Consider the following 12,648-nt stretch of genomic DNA (forward strand, 5'->3'; position numbering starts at 1 on the left):
TCACCAAGAAGATGATTCATGAGTTATGGGTACAGACCCGAGACTACTAAAACCCTGGCTCATGGTGAGATTGCCAAGAAGACCCTAGCAAAATGTGACGACATGGGAATAAAAATGAACAATGTCACTAACATGGAAATAAAATTTGGGATTCATGTTAGAGAACACAAGATCTATAATTTGAGCATGCCAAAAAATGTTCCCTATGAAGTAGTTGATTTGGCATAGAAAGTAGTGAAAATTAATCTATCCTTCAACCTTTTTGAGTTGTAGCTGAGCCAACTAGGCAAAAACATGGAGAGCATTCGGGCATTAGGAAAGAATGCATGTAAGTTTGGATCTCTCCTTGTATGTTTATTTTCTATGTTCAAAAATTATTTCCATTAAAAGGAAGTGTGTTATGGACTAAGGATAGACAAGTAATCTATCAGATTAATGATTTCATAGAAGAGTTGGTAGAAAATGTTGATGGTATCATGGATGCATATTTTGAAAATTTCAAGGAAAAGACCATTGATGAGATTGACCTTGATACTGAGATTGTGATTCCAAATTGGGATCAATCCAATCTCACTGCTGAACATATGGAGATCATAAGTGATCTATTGAGAAAAATATCACAATAGAGGAAATTGAAGGCAGAAAGAGATAGAGGAAAAGTTCTTGAAGACATTAAGGACATATTTTTGGATATTATGTAAATAGAGGTAAATAATAAGGCCCCATTACTAAGAATTTAGTTGATATTGTAAATAAATTCAATAAGGACATAGATGGCCAGGGAAAGCTTCTGCAAAGGGCAAAAAGAAAATTTGAAAATAAGCTTTTGGAGAATGTAGCAATGAAGATTGCTATTGATCAAGTGGAATTGTCCACACTTATTGGAACTCTAGAAGGAGTTGTAAATAATGTTGTTTCCTTATTTACAAAATTGAGTGATAATTCAATTTTCACAAAGGAAACAAATGATAAATTGAAAAAGATTGATGAAGATCTAAAGAACAATGCTAGTTAGTTAGCACTTGACTCGAGTTCTAGCTCTAATCATTTTATAAAGGTTAAATTTTGATAGATTTGCAGGAAAAATTGTTGAGAGAGTAAGCTAGAATAAGGGAAAATATTTTAGATAGTCAAAGTATGATACTTCCTCACATGGATATGATGCAAAAACATCTTGCACATGCAAAGACATTATTTCATAACACAAACTTCTCAGTTGCAGATCTCATGATGGATTTATCAGCTAAACTTCAGATTGAACTACACATCTTAAAGGTATTGCAAGAAAATTGGGATAAAACTATGTCTTTAATTTTGAAAGTGCATAATGATTTCCTCACACATTTTGGTATAACCTTGTAAAGATATGTTTTTGGAATTTGTAACAAAAACAAGGGGGAAAGTATAACATCTAATTAGGGAGGAAATATATAGTAGAAATGTATAGAGGAATATGTATATGATGCAAAAGATGACTAGATGTACAGATAAACAAAAACAATTTAAAAAAATACAAATTTAGATCACTTGTGACCGAGCCACAATTTTTAGTTCAAATCGAGTTGTAGAACCAAGCATATGGAAAGGGGAAGTTTGACAGAAACTTCTTAATCAAGAAATTTTTTATTTTTGATAGAACTACTCAAGATAAGTGTTTTTATCACTAATTCCGAAGGGGAAGATTGTTGACCCTATGGCAAGACATATTGTCAATTAGTGGTAAACCACTTAAGCTATTCAAGAAGATCGGTTAATATTGCAACCAAAATTTCCATCAATGAGAAGATTTTAGTATAGCCTAAGTAGATAAAGGATACACTATTTTAACCAAGATCACACTATAAACTAATTTATTTGAGTTGTCAGTGGAAACCAAGTTCGCAGTGTGAACCAAGTTTACAGTGTTAGTCGAGCTCTCTATATGAACTGAGCTAACTAGTTTAAGTCAGATTGCTCCAATGTCACCTAAATGATAAAGTGTTACTCAAGCAGCCAATGCTACCCAAGTGCCATAGTATCACATGAGCTCACTATATTTCCCAAGCATCAACAAAATATCAATTACACAATATTGCCTGAGCATCAACATTTGGGCTAACTTGAAGGTATAACTTGATTATTATGAAGATATCTCTTATGTAAGTTGACTTCCTATGAAGTTATTGATTGATGGGTATATAAGGAAGAACAATTAATTTGTCTAAGATGTAATGAGATGAAACACATGGAAGAGATGCATAATTGAAGACAAGGAGTGAATATGGAGTACATTAAGTAAGTAGGCTACAAAGAAACATAAAGGGAAAAGAAAAGACTTAATTGTCACAATCAGGTGATCATATTGTTCAAAACATATACATCAACAAAAAAAGTTACAAAGTAGAGATCAAATTTCTGATTCATCCTAACAAGTGCATCAATCAAATCCTCTAACTAGGTGGACCTAACAGTCCATTGCTAAATCTCTTAACATAGTACATACTTCATTGTATTGTAAAATCCTTTCACAAGGTGGACCTAATAATCCTTCATACTCCTAACGGATTAGATCACCAAAAGTGATCAATGGTAAGCCCTAATAGGCTAACTTTATTATTATAGTAGTGAAGCATTGTTGGTGTTATCCCTACCCCAATTTTACCTTCTCGTTGGAGGGTTTTTGGGTTATCAAATCTTGTGTCAAAGTGTTAATGATGTCAATTTATTTATTTCTTTATGTTCATGCATGAAAATAGATTAGATAATCTAAAGAATTATAGAAGAAGTTATCTAAGTGTGGAAACATTTAATTGGTTCCTGATTCACCCCCCCAGTCGCTTGCTTGTCATTACATTTCCAACAATGGAGTACACCCTACGGGGGATGTAATTTTTTTGAAGATTTTGTTATGTCGGATTTTTAAAATTAAAATAAGTGTTTTTACCACTAATGCCAAAGGGGGAGATTTTTGACCGTAAAGGTAATATTGGTATTGTCTATTAGTGCAAAACACTTATTCATTTACAAGGTAGAGTTGGTCGGTCAACACTATGAATGAGCCACAATAAAGGCTGAGATACAAAGAGAAAAAGTGCACAAGACATAAAAGTTTTTGACTATTTAGTAGTTGCTAAGCTATCCAAAAGGTAACATATGATATAAGTTGATCACCGCATGAGCTGAGTAACTCATAGAGGAACCAATTTAAGCCAAGTGTATTTTATGTCGAGGACCAATAGGAAGAATCAAGCACAACCAAGCATCGGAGGTTATATGTATTGAGATGTGCAATTTTTGCATTTAAGTTTTGAATGATGCAAAATCTTATGTAAAGTATTGTGTTGAGTATGTAACATGTTTCTTAGATTAAGGTGAAGATCAAGGAGGTGATTATGCCTATAATTTAGTATCACTAATCCCTATGCAATATAAAGAACTAATCAATAAATAGGAAAGCTTAAGCAACAAAAAGGATGATCGACAATCAATAATTTTGATCTAGAAGCTTCTTAAGATTTCTATATAAGAAAGGTTTCAAGGTTGAATAAGTAGTAAGTGAGTTGGAGGAATGCATGTATAAGAAGCTAAAGGAGAATCAATGAGTATCAAGTGTTGAAGGACTAAAGGAGATCGATAAGTTTAGTGAGCATATATTGTAGAATAGTCACATTAAGGTGATCAAATATTGGAGAGAGAATATTTTTTATCAACAAATCAGTCAAGACCAAAGGATCATCATAATTTTACATTATAATTAGTGTATCTCTTAACAAAGTGGTTCTAATAGACCTATTGTAAATATCCTAACAAAGCACTTAGTTGTGAAATTTAAATCCCTTTGTAAAGGTAAACTTAATAGTATTATATTATTTTAGCAAAGAAAACCCCTCACAAGGTAGATCATTAGAAGTGATCAAATAGTAGCCCAAATAGAAACTTTATTATTATAGTAGTGAAGACTTCATGGGTGGCATCTCCACCATAGTTTTACCTTCACACTTGAGGGTTTTCGCGATACCAAATCTTGTGTCAAGAGTTGCTTACTTGCTTATGTGTTTTGATCATATTAGTATATGTTAGATATGTTATTACATGATATTTCATGGTTGATTACAATCAAGGTTAAAGTTAATGAGGTGTATGGTGAATTATGTTTAGTATGGTTAATATGTGAAGTGGTAAAAGTTTTTTGGAGATTCTAATTCACTTCCCCCTCTCAACATCTCATTTTCCCATTAGAATTCTAACAATATAACTCTAAATTAAGGGAAAAAACTGACAAGAGGATACCACTTGGAAGCATTCACACATCTCATAATAGTGGAGACATCCACATAAAATAAATAGAAAACTATTAAAATCAGCCATCTCATCTATTTATTTTTTCTAAATATATTCAAAATAAAAAATTTCTTACCACACTTTCATCAATGTGCCCTTCTATTTGACACTTTGACTCCTTATCATCTGTCAAAAATATTTGAATAAGCATAAATTGTGTGCAGTTTCAAGTCATGATCTACATCTCTAGGGAACACACAATCATCCAAATCTTATCTACTCAAGATCATAACTTTGCATAAGCATCCAGGGTGCACTGATATTTGTTTATACACAAAATATGCCTCCTTAATACCAACTCATAAGGATTCTTGAATAGTTGGCCATGACATTTTTAAGTTGTCTCGTAGAGAAATTTTATCCTATTTTTGAGTTTGTATTTGAAACTTTTAATAGGACTTTGAAAGAGATAAAATAGGAACTATGACACACCAAGGATGTCAATTCTCATTTATGATTACACTCATGATTGAGATTTCATATTAAAATATGGTTTGAAAAGGAGAAAAATAGACACTAGTAAATTCAAATTAAAAATGTAGACTACTAGAAAGATGAAAATTGTGAAATTATTGCAAACCAAGGATCTAGTGACATCAAGGAATGATTAGGTAGAGGAAGAAGGTTTGGAAAATGTTTCAAATGAGAGGACCATGGATAGGGAAGAGTTAATGCAACTCATGACTACTATGTTGTGGTGACTGATCAGGAAAGTACTATACATACTTCATAAATTCTTTGGGGTTTAGGCCATAGCCAACGTTGTAGCCGACATATGGCTGACATATGGCCAACGTTGTAGGCCAACATGTTGTAACCCTAAAAAAACATAAAATATTTGTATAAAAGGGCTTAGGGTTAGGTATTTTCATTAAGTTGTGATGTGAAATTAGTTCTTGCGGCAGTATTGAGTTGTAAGGGATTACAGATTGTAATCAAGTTGTATTCACTGGATTGTAATAATATCGGACTTGTTGTTTGGTGGACGTAGCCTAGGGATTGAGTGAATTGTGTTAAATCTTAGTGCCTTGTGTTCTTCTATGTGATCTATTATTTTCTATTATTGGTTATATTTGCATGTAATTGTTATTTCTGTCTATGGTTTAATCCTAACAAGTGGTATCAGAGCGAGGTTGTCTTTCAATTATCCTCTATAGGAAAGTCTCATAGTTAAGTGGGAGTCTCACGATTGAGTGGGAGTGATGGCAAACAAGGGTAAGTTGAGGGTTGACAGGTTTAATGGGAAGAACTTTCAGTTATGGAAGATGCAAATGGAAGACTATCTTTATCAGAAGGATTTATGGAAGCCATTGGAAGGCAAAGCCAAGAATCAGGGATATATGTCAAATGATGAATGAGATCTTTTGGACATAAAGGTACTTGGAAGCATTCAATTATGCTTGGCACCATTGATGGCATTTAATATTACAAAAGAAAAGACAACAAAAGAGTTGATGAAAACCCTAGTGACATTGTATGAAAAGCCCTCTGCTTCAAACAAGGTATTTCTCATGAAGTGTTTATTTAATATTAAAATGGCAGAAGGTGGATCTATTGTAGATCATTTAAATGAGTTTAATAATATTACTAGTTAGTTATCTTCTATGGGTATCAATTTTGATGAAGAAATTAGGGCTCTCTTGATTTTGTGTTCTTTTCCTGAAAGCTGGAATGGCTTGGTAATGGCTATGAGTAATTCTTTTCCTGGACCTAGTACCCTAAAATGTGAAGATGTGATTGATGTTGTTTTGAGTGAGGAAACTCATAGGAAAACCTCAGGTGGATCTACATCAGGAAGTACTTTGAATGCACAAAGTAGGGGCAGAACGACTGAGAGAGGAAGTAACTCTGGAAATTGTGAAAAATCAAGAGGAAAGTCAAAGGGAAAGAGGTCTTAATTGAGAGGATTGAATGACTACTGGTATTGTGGGAAACCAGGTCATAAAAAGAAAGATTTTTGGAATCGAAATAAAAATGAAGGAGATAAACTAGATGGAGACAAGGAGGCAAATGTGGTAAGTAACAAATCCGAAGAGGATGCTTTGCTTCTATCTTTAGAAAGTGTTGATGATTCATGGATTTTAGATTCTAGTGCTTCATTTCATGCTACACCTCATAGAGGTTATTTCATTGATTATGTCCAAGGAGATTTTGGGCTTGTTTATTTGGGGGATAATGAACCTTGTTAGATTGTTGGAAAGGGAAAAATTAAGATTAAGTTGTAGAATGGGAATCATTGGCTACTACATGAGGTAAGACATGTTCCAAGGATGAGTAGGAATTTAATTTTAGTAGGGTAACTCGATGATGAGGGTTTTGTAGTTACTTTTAATGATAACAATTGGAAGGTTTCAAAAGGTTCCCTTGTAGTAGCAAAAGGTGTAAAATTAGGCACCTTATATATTTGTATAGGTCATATTGTTCATTTTACTTTAATTTTTTAAGAGAAAAATGAAGGTTCAGGAACAATTGCTGCAATTGAGCAGGGAGAACAAATAGCTACTGTAGATTTTGATATAGTGTTGTGGCACAATAGACTTGGGCACATGAGTGAGAAAGGTATGAAAGTACTTCGTTCAAAGAAAGTTTTACTAGGTCTAAAATGTGTTAATATGGATTTCTATGAAAGCTGCGTGTATGTAAAACAAAAGAGAGTGAATTTTGTAAAGACTGAGAAGGAAAACAAAAAAGGAAGAAGTTAGAGCTTGTGCATACAGATGTATGGGGACCATCTTAGGTATCTTCCCTTGGTGGCTCTCATTATTATGTTACATTTATTGATGATGCAACTAGAAAAGTATGGGTTTATTTTCTTAGAGAAAAATTTGATGTATTTCAAACTTTTAAGAAATGGAAATGGTTGGTTGAAAATGAGATTGGTAAGAAATTAAAATGTCTCAGATTTGATAATGGTGGTGAGTATTGTAGTCATGAATTTGAAGATTATTGCTCCACTAATGGTATTCATAGACATAAAACTATTCCAAGGACTCTACAGGAAAATGGAGTGGTTGAACACATTAATAGGACTATAATGGAGCGTGCAAGGAGCATGAGGTTGCATGCTAGGTTTCCCTTACACATGTGGGTGGAGACTGTCAATACTGTTGTCTATTTGATTAATAGAGGTCCCTCTAATCCTTTGGGCTATGATATTCCAGAGGAAGCATGGATTGGTAAGAAGGTGAGTTATTCTTTTCTGAAGACCTTTCGTTGTGAACCATTTGCTCTCATAGATTCTGAAAGCAGAACCAAGATGGAAGTTAAGTTAGAGAAATGTGTATTTTTTGGATATGGCATTAATGAATTTGGTTATAGGCTTTGGGATTTTGAAAATCATCAAATTTTAAGAAGCAGGGATGTCATATTCAATGAGAAAGTGTTGTACAAAGATTTGTTGTAGAAACATGAGAAGAAAGAAGATGATTATGTAGTGCTGGATGATACTCCAAAAGATGATGTTCCAACCATTCCTCATGATTTACAACAATCGCAATAACAAATACCACACATACCGATGAATGTTAGATGGTCAACAAGGCCCATTGGACCTCTAGAAATATTCTCTCCCTCTTTGTATTCTATTTTACTTACTGATGCTGGTGAACCTGAAAGTTATGATGAAGCTATATAGGTGGATACTAAGATTCATTGGGAGTCTTCAATGAAAGATGAAATAGACTCTTTGCTAAAGAACAAGACATGGGATTTGTGCAAGTTGCCTGTAGGTAAAAGAGCTTTACAAAATAAGTGGGTTTACAGGTTGAAAGAAGAGGAAGGGGGTTAAGACAAGATTTAAAGATAGGTTAGTTTTAAAAGGATTTGCATAGAAAAAGGGAATTGATTTTGATGAGATATTTTTTCTTATTGTTAAAATGACTTCTATTTGTACTGTTTTAAGTCTTGTGGCTACTAAAGATTTTCATTTAGAGTAGATGGATGTTAAAACAACCTTCCTTCATGGTGATTTGGATGAAGAGATATATATGGCTCAACCATAGGGATTTATGGTCAAAGGTAAGGAGAACTTAGTGTGCAAATTGAAGAAAAGTTTATATGGCTTGAAGCAAGAACCTCAGCAATGTTGTCTAAAATTTGATAGTTTTATGCATGAGCATGGTTACAGTAGGTGTCATTCAGATCACTATGTCTATTTTAAGAGGTTGGCTAATGATAGCTACATTATTTTATGTTTATATGTTGATAATATGCTTGTAGCTGGGTCTAACATGGATCCCATTAAGGGGCTAAAAAGTCAATTAACACATGCGTTTTCTATGAAGGATTTGGAGGCAGAAAAAAAAATCTTTGGTATGAAGATTTGTAGAGATAGGAAGAACAAAACATTGACACTATCTCAGGCTGATTATGTGGAGAAGGTGTTGCAAGGTTTCTCTATGGAGAATGCTAAACCTATCAGGACACCTTTACCTAGTCATTTGAAGTTGACTAAGGAGATGTCTTCTAGACTAAATATGAATAAAAGAACAGTAGAGTCCAGGGTGGTTTGATCCAGTGGGAGCCCCATGTGGTAGCGGTATTGCTACAGGATCAATCTCCAAGTGGGAGATTGTTGTTTATTGTGGAGCTTGATTAGTCCCCAAGTGGGAGATTGTTAGATTGTGGTGACTAATTAGGAAAGTACTGTACATCATAAATTCTTTGGGGTTTGGGGTAGCGCCCCAAAATTTTTTTTTGGGCCATGGCTGACATTGTAGTTGACATATGGCTGACATGTCATAACCCTAAAAATGGCATAAAATATTTGTATAAAAAGGCTTAGGGTTAGGTATTCTCATTAAGTTGTGATGCAAAATTAGTTCTTGCAGCAGTATTAAGCTATAAGGGATTACATATCGTAATCAGGTTGTATTCACTAGAACATAATAATATCAGATTTTTTGTTTGGTGGATGTAGCCTAGGGATTGGGTGAACCATGTTAAATCTTGGTGCCTTGTGTTCTTTTCTATGTGATCTATTATTTTTTGTTATTGGTTATATTTGCATGTAATTGTTATTTCTGTCTATGGTTTAATCCTAACAATGACCATGGAAGAGGTTGACATGCAATGAATTGTTCAAGCATGGTGGTCTATGTCTCCTCTGGGTTTGATTTTGTTGGAATAGTAAGGATGGATATGATGTTGAGAGGAGGGTTGGGGGGATGGTGTGGGGGGTGAATCAATATCCTCTAAAACTTTTCACTCTCAAATAAATATAGTTCTTTCCCATTTTCACCTAATGTAACTCAAAAATGATTTTTCTTTCTTCACATTACTTTATAAATTAAACTAAGATCACATATTTAGCATTCTCAACATAAAACATATAAGCTCATGAAATATAACACAACACAAATATTTGGTATTGTAGAAACCCTTGACCATAGGGAAACATATGGTGGGGATGGTACCCATAAATCTATCACTACTGCAGTAAGAGGTTACCTTGTTGCGACTATAATGTTAGTCACTTCTGATGACTTACTCATTTAGGAGTATACAATAAGACCTATATAGATCTACCATTTTCAAGGATATTATAACAATACTCTTCAAGTGTGTCCTCAGTTAAGAGTTTACATATAAGCATGTTAATTCGACCTATTAAGGATTTAAAAAACTACTATAGCGATTAAATAATAGCATTAATTACCTTTAAAATAAAAATTACTTTACTTGATTAGATCCCTCTTCTACTTTATAATTATTTCTTTGCTATGTTATAACTGTAATTCATTCCAACTCTTTCTTTATCTCTGATTTCTCTGACCTCTGTACTTGATCTTGATCTCTTCCTCACTTCAATACTTCCTTCAACAATACTGTTCTCACAAAACTCTGACCATCAACAACATTAAACTATTCTCAACTATTGCATTTATAGTTTTCTTTCTCTATTTTGCAGCTTGACCTAATTAGGGTTTTAAAACTTTATGGAATTGTTCTCTATTCATTATCAACGGTTCTAAAATCATCTATAATTTCCTTCCTTTGCATCATTATTCCATTGGTTTGTCCTACCTTGAGATCGAGAAAAATTAGTTCACATTCTTCAAGAAAATCTTTTCAAATCTTTACCTTGATTCATGTAAATTGTTTTCCATGCTTGGTAGAATTGTATTGAATTAGAATTAGTGCCAATTCAAACTCTAATGTCATCTCTATGTCACTAGATAAATACACTATTATTCCTTAGTAACACTTAGCAATAATTTTCTCAATGTCCTCTATATAGCTTGATAAACTATATGCTTGGTGTACATTGACTTCTCCTCAACTCAACGTAAGTATAATTGCTCGATGAATACTTGAGCTCAGGTATACTAAACAATATTTACTTATCTTCTTCTTTATATCTCAGGAAATATGATATCTTGGTTTTTATACACATTTTGACACTAATATGCAATATGATTCTGTGTAGAAATAACATTCCCCCCCTTTAAAAAGTAGTGTAAAAAATATTATGTGCACAAATAACTCAACCTTTATACAAAATTCTCCTGATCATAAAATCCCCCCCCCCCCCCTATATATATATATATATATATATATATATATATATATATATATATATATATATATATATATATATATATGCTTCCCCTTGATACAACTTTTGTTTTGTAAAATCTCTGTGATTTAAAATTATTTTTGTTTGTAGTACAAATACAATCTCTCCTTATAACCCTAAAATACATACAAACAAACAAATATACTAAGAAAAATACATATATTTCCCCCCTTTTTTAACACTCATTTCAAAAGAATTCTCTATTGACAATTGGCTAATAGTGATATATAATTGTTGTCATTAATGGCAACACATGATATACATGTTGAGTAGAGACCTCAAAAATAAAGATACTTAGTATTTGGCTATCAGAAAATTGTCTAAGTATAGAATTTGATTTACAACAATGTATTGTTTTATTCATAACATGTTGTATATGTCATATTATGTCAAGCAAAGTTACATGGAGATAGTATACATGAGTTGGAAATATTCAAGACTAGCTAGGTTACTAAGAGGGGAGGGGTGAATCAGTAACTTCAAAAGATTTACCAAATTTAGATCTTAATTGCAATAATCCAATTACCATTTAATTCATTAAATCAGATCTAACTGCATGCATGAGAAACTAAAAACATAAAACATTCATAACACTTTGAACACAATAATTTGGTGACTTAGAAACCTTCCAAATAGAAAGTAAAACTGGGGTGGGGATGATACCCATAGAACTTCAATACTGCAGCATAAAGCACTGATCACTTCTGATGATTTGTCATGTTAGGAGCAATTATGACTGTTAGGTCCACCTTGTTAGAGGTTTTACAAACACACAATGAAGTATGCACTCTGTTAAGAGATTTGAGAAAAGACTATTAAGTCTACCTTGTTAAAGAATTTTGACTGGTTCACGTATTAGGATGAAATAATAGATCTCTAACTTATAACTGAATTTCTAATAGAGATTCTTTGAAATACTGATCAACTTTATGTGATGGATATGACACTGTTGCTCGTTTTTAGATATGACCTTCAATACACTTTTTTTTCTATTGATTCGCATGCTTTTGTTACACATTACTTTTACATATTCATACTTTTCATACTTTTCCACACTGGGATATGATATAATACATTACATATATATACCAATCCAATTTACATAATTACAAAGTCAGCCAATATACAAGTTAACACCAATATTACAAAGTTGGCCCATATGTAGATACTCGAGTTCTAAAGACTTACTTGGTGAAGTTTTGATACTCGACATCCATTGTCACTACTTGGCATCATCATGCATTTGGTAGAAGTAGAAGCTCAGTCCATACTAATCATTTCAGAGTAGTCTCAAACTTGGTTTGCACTGGTGACTCGGTAGATACTATGTAACTTGGTATAAACAGAATTAATCATTTACCATGATTGCACTTGGTAAACACTAATCATCACATAGCTCGGTTAACACTAACTTTGCTTCACATGAACTGCTAGCTTGGTAGAAACTAAAAAGCTTGGTAACCATTGAAATGCTTGGGTTGAACCGCTGGACTTCACACTGACTGATTCTACTGGGTTTGAACTATTGCACATCACACTAACTGAATTCCCTTGGTAACCACTAGAATGCTCAGTAGGAACTATACTGCTCGGTGGCTATTGAAATACATGGCAAACACTGCAGAATTTCAATGAGCTCGGTAGCCATACAAAATCTGAATAAGTGTTGTCACTAATAAAAAACTTGATTGAATGTCAACAATATGTTGGTGATGACATGTATAACCTTGGAAGTTTGTACAGACTGTACA

This window comes from Cupressus sempervirens, chromosome 9, assembly GCF_028749045.1.
Source record: "Cupressus sempervirens isolate cs-2001-9-10 chromosome 9, ASM2874904v1, whole genome shotgun sequence".
NCBI classification, from domain to species: Eukaryota; Viridiplantae; Streptophyta; class Pinopsida; order Cupressales; family Cupressaceae; genus Cupressus; species Cupressus sempervirens.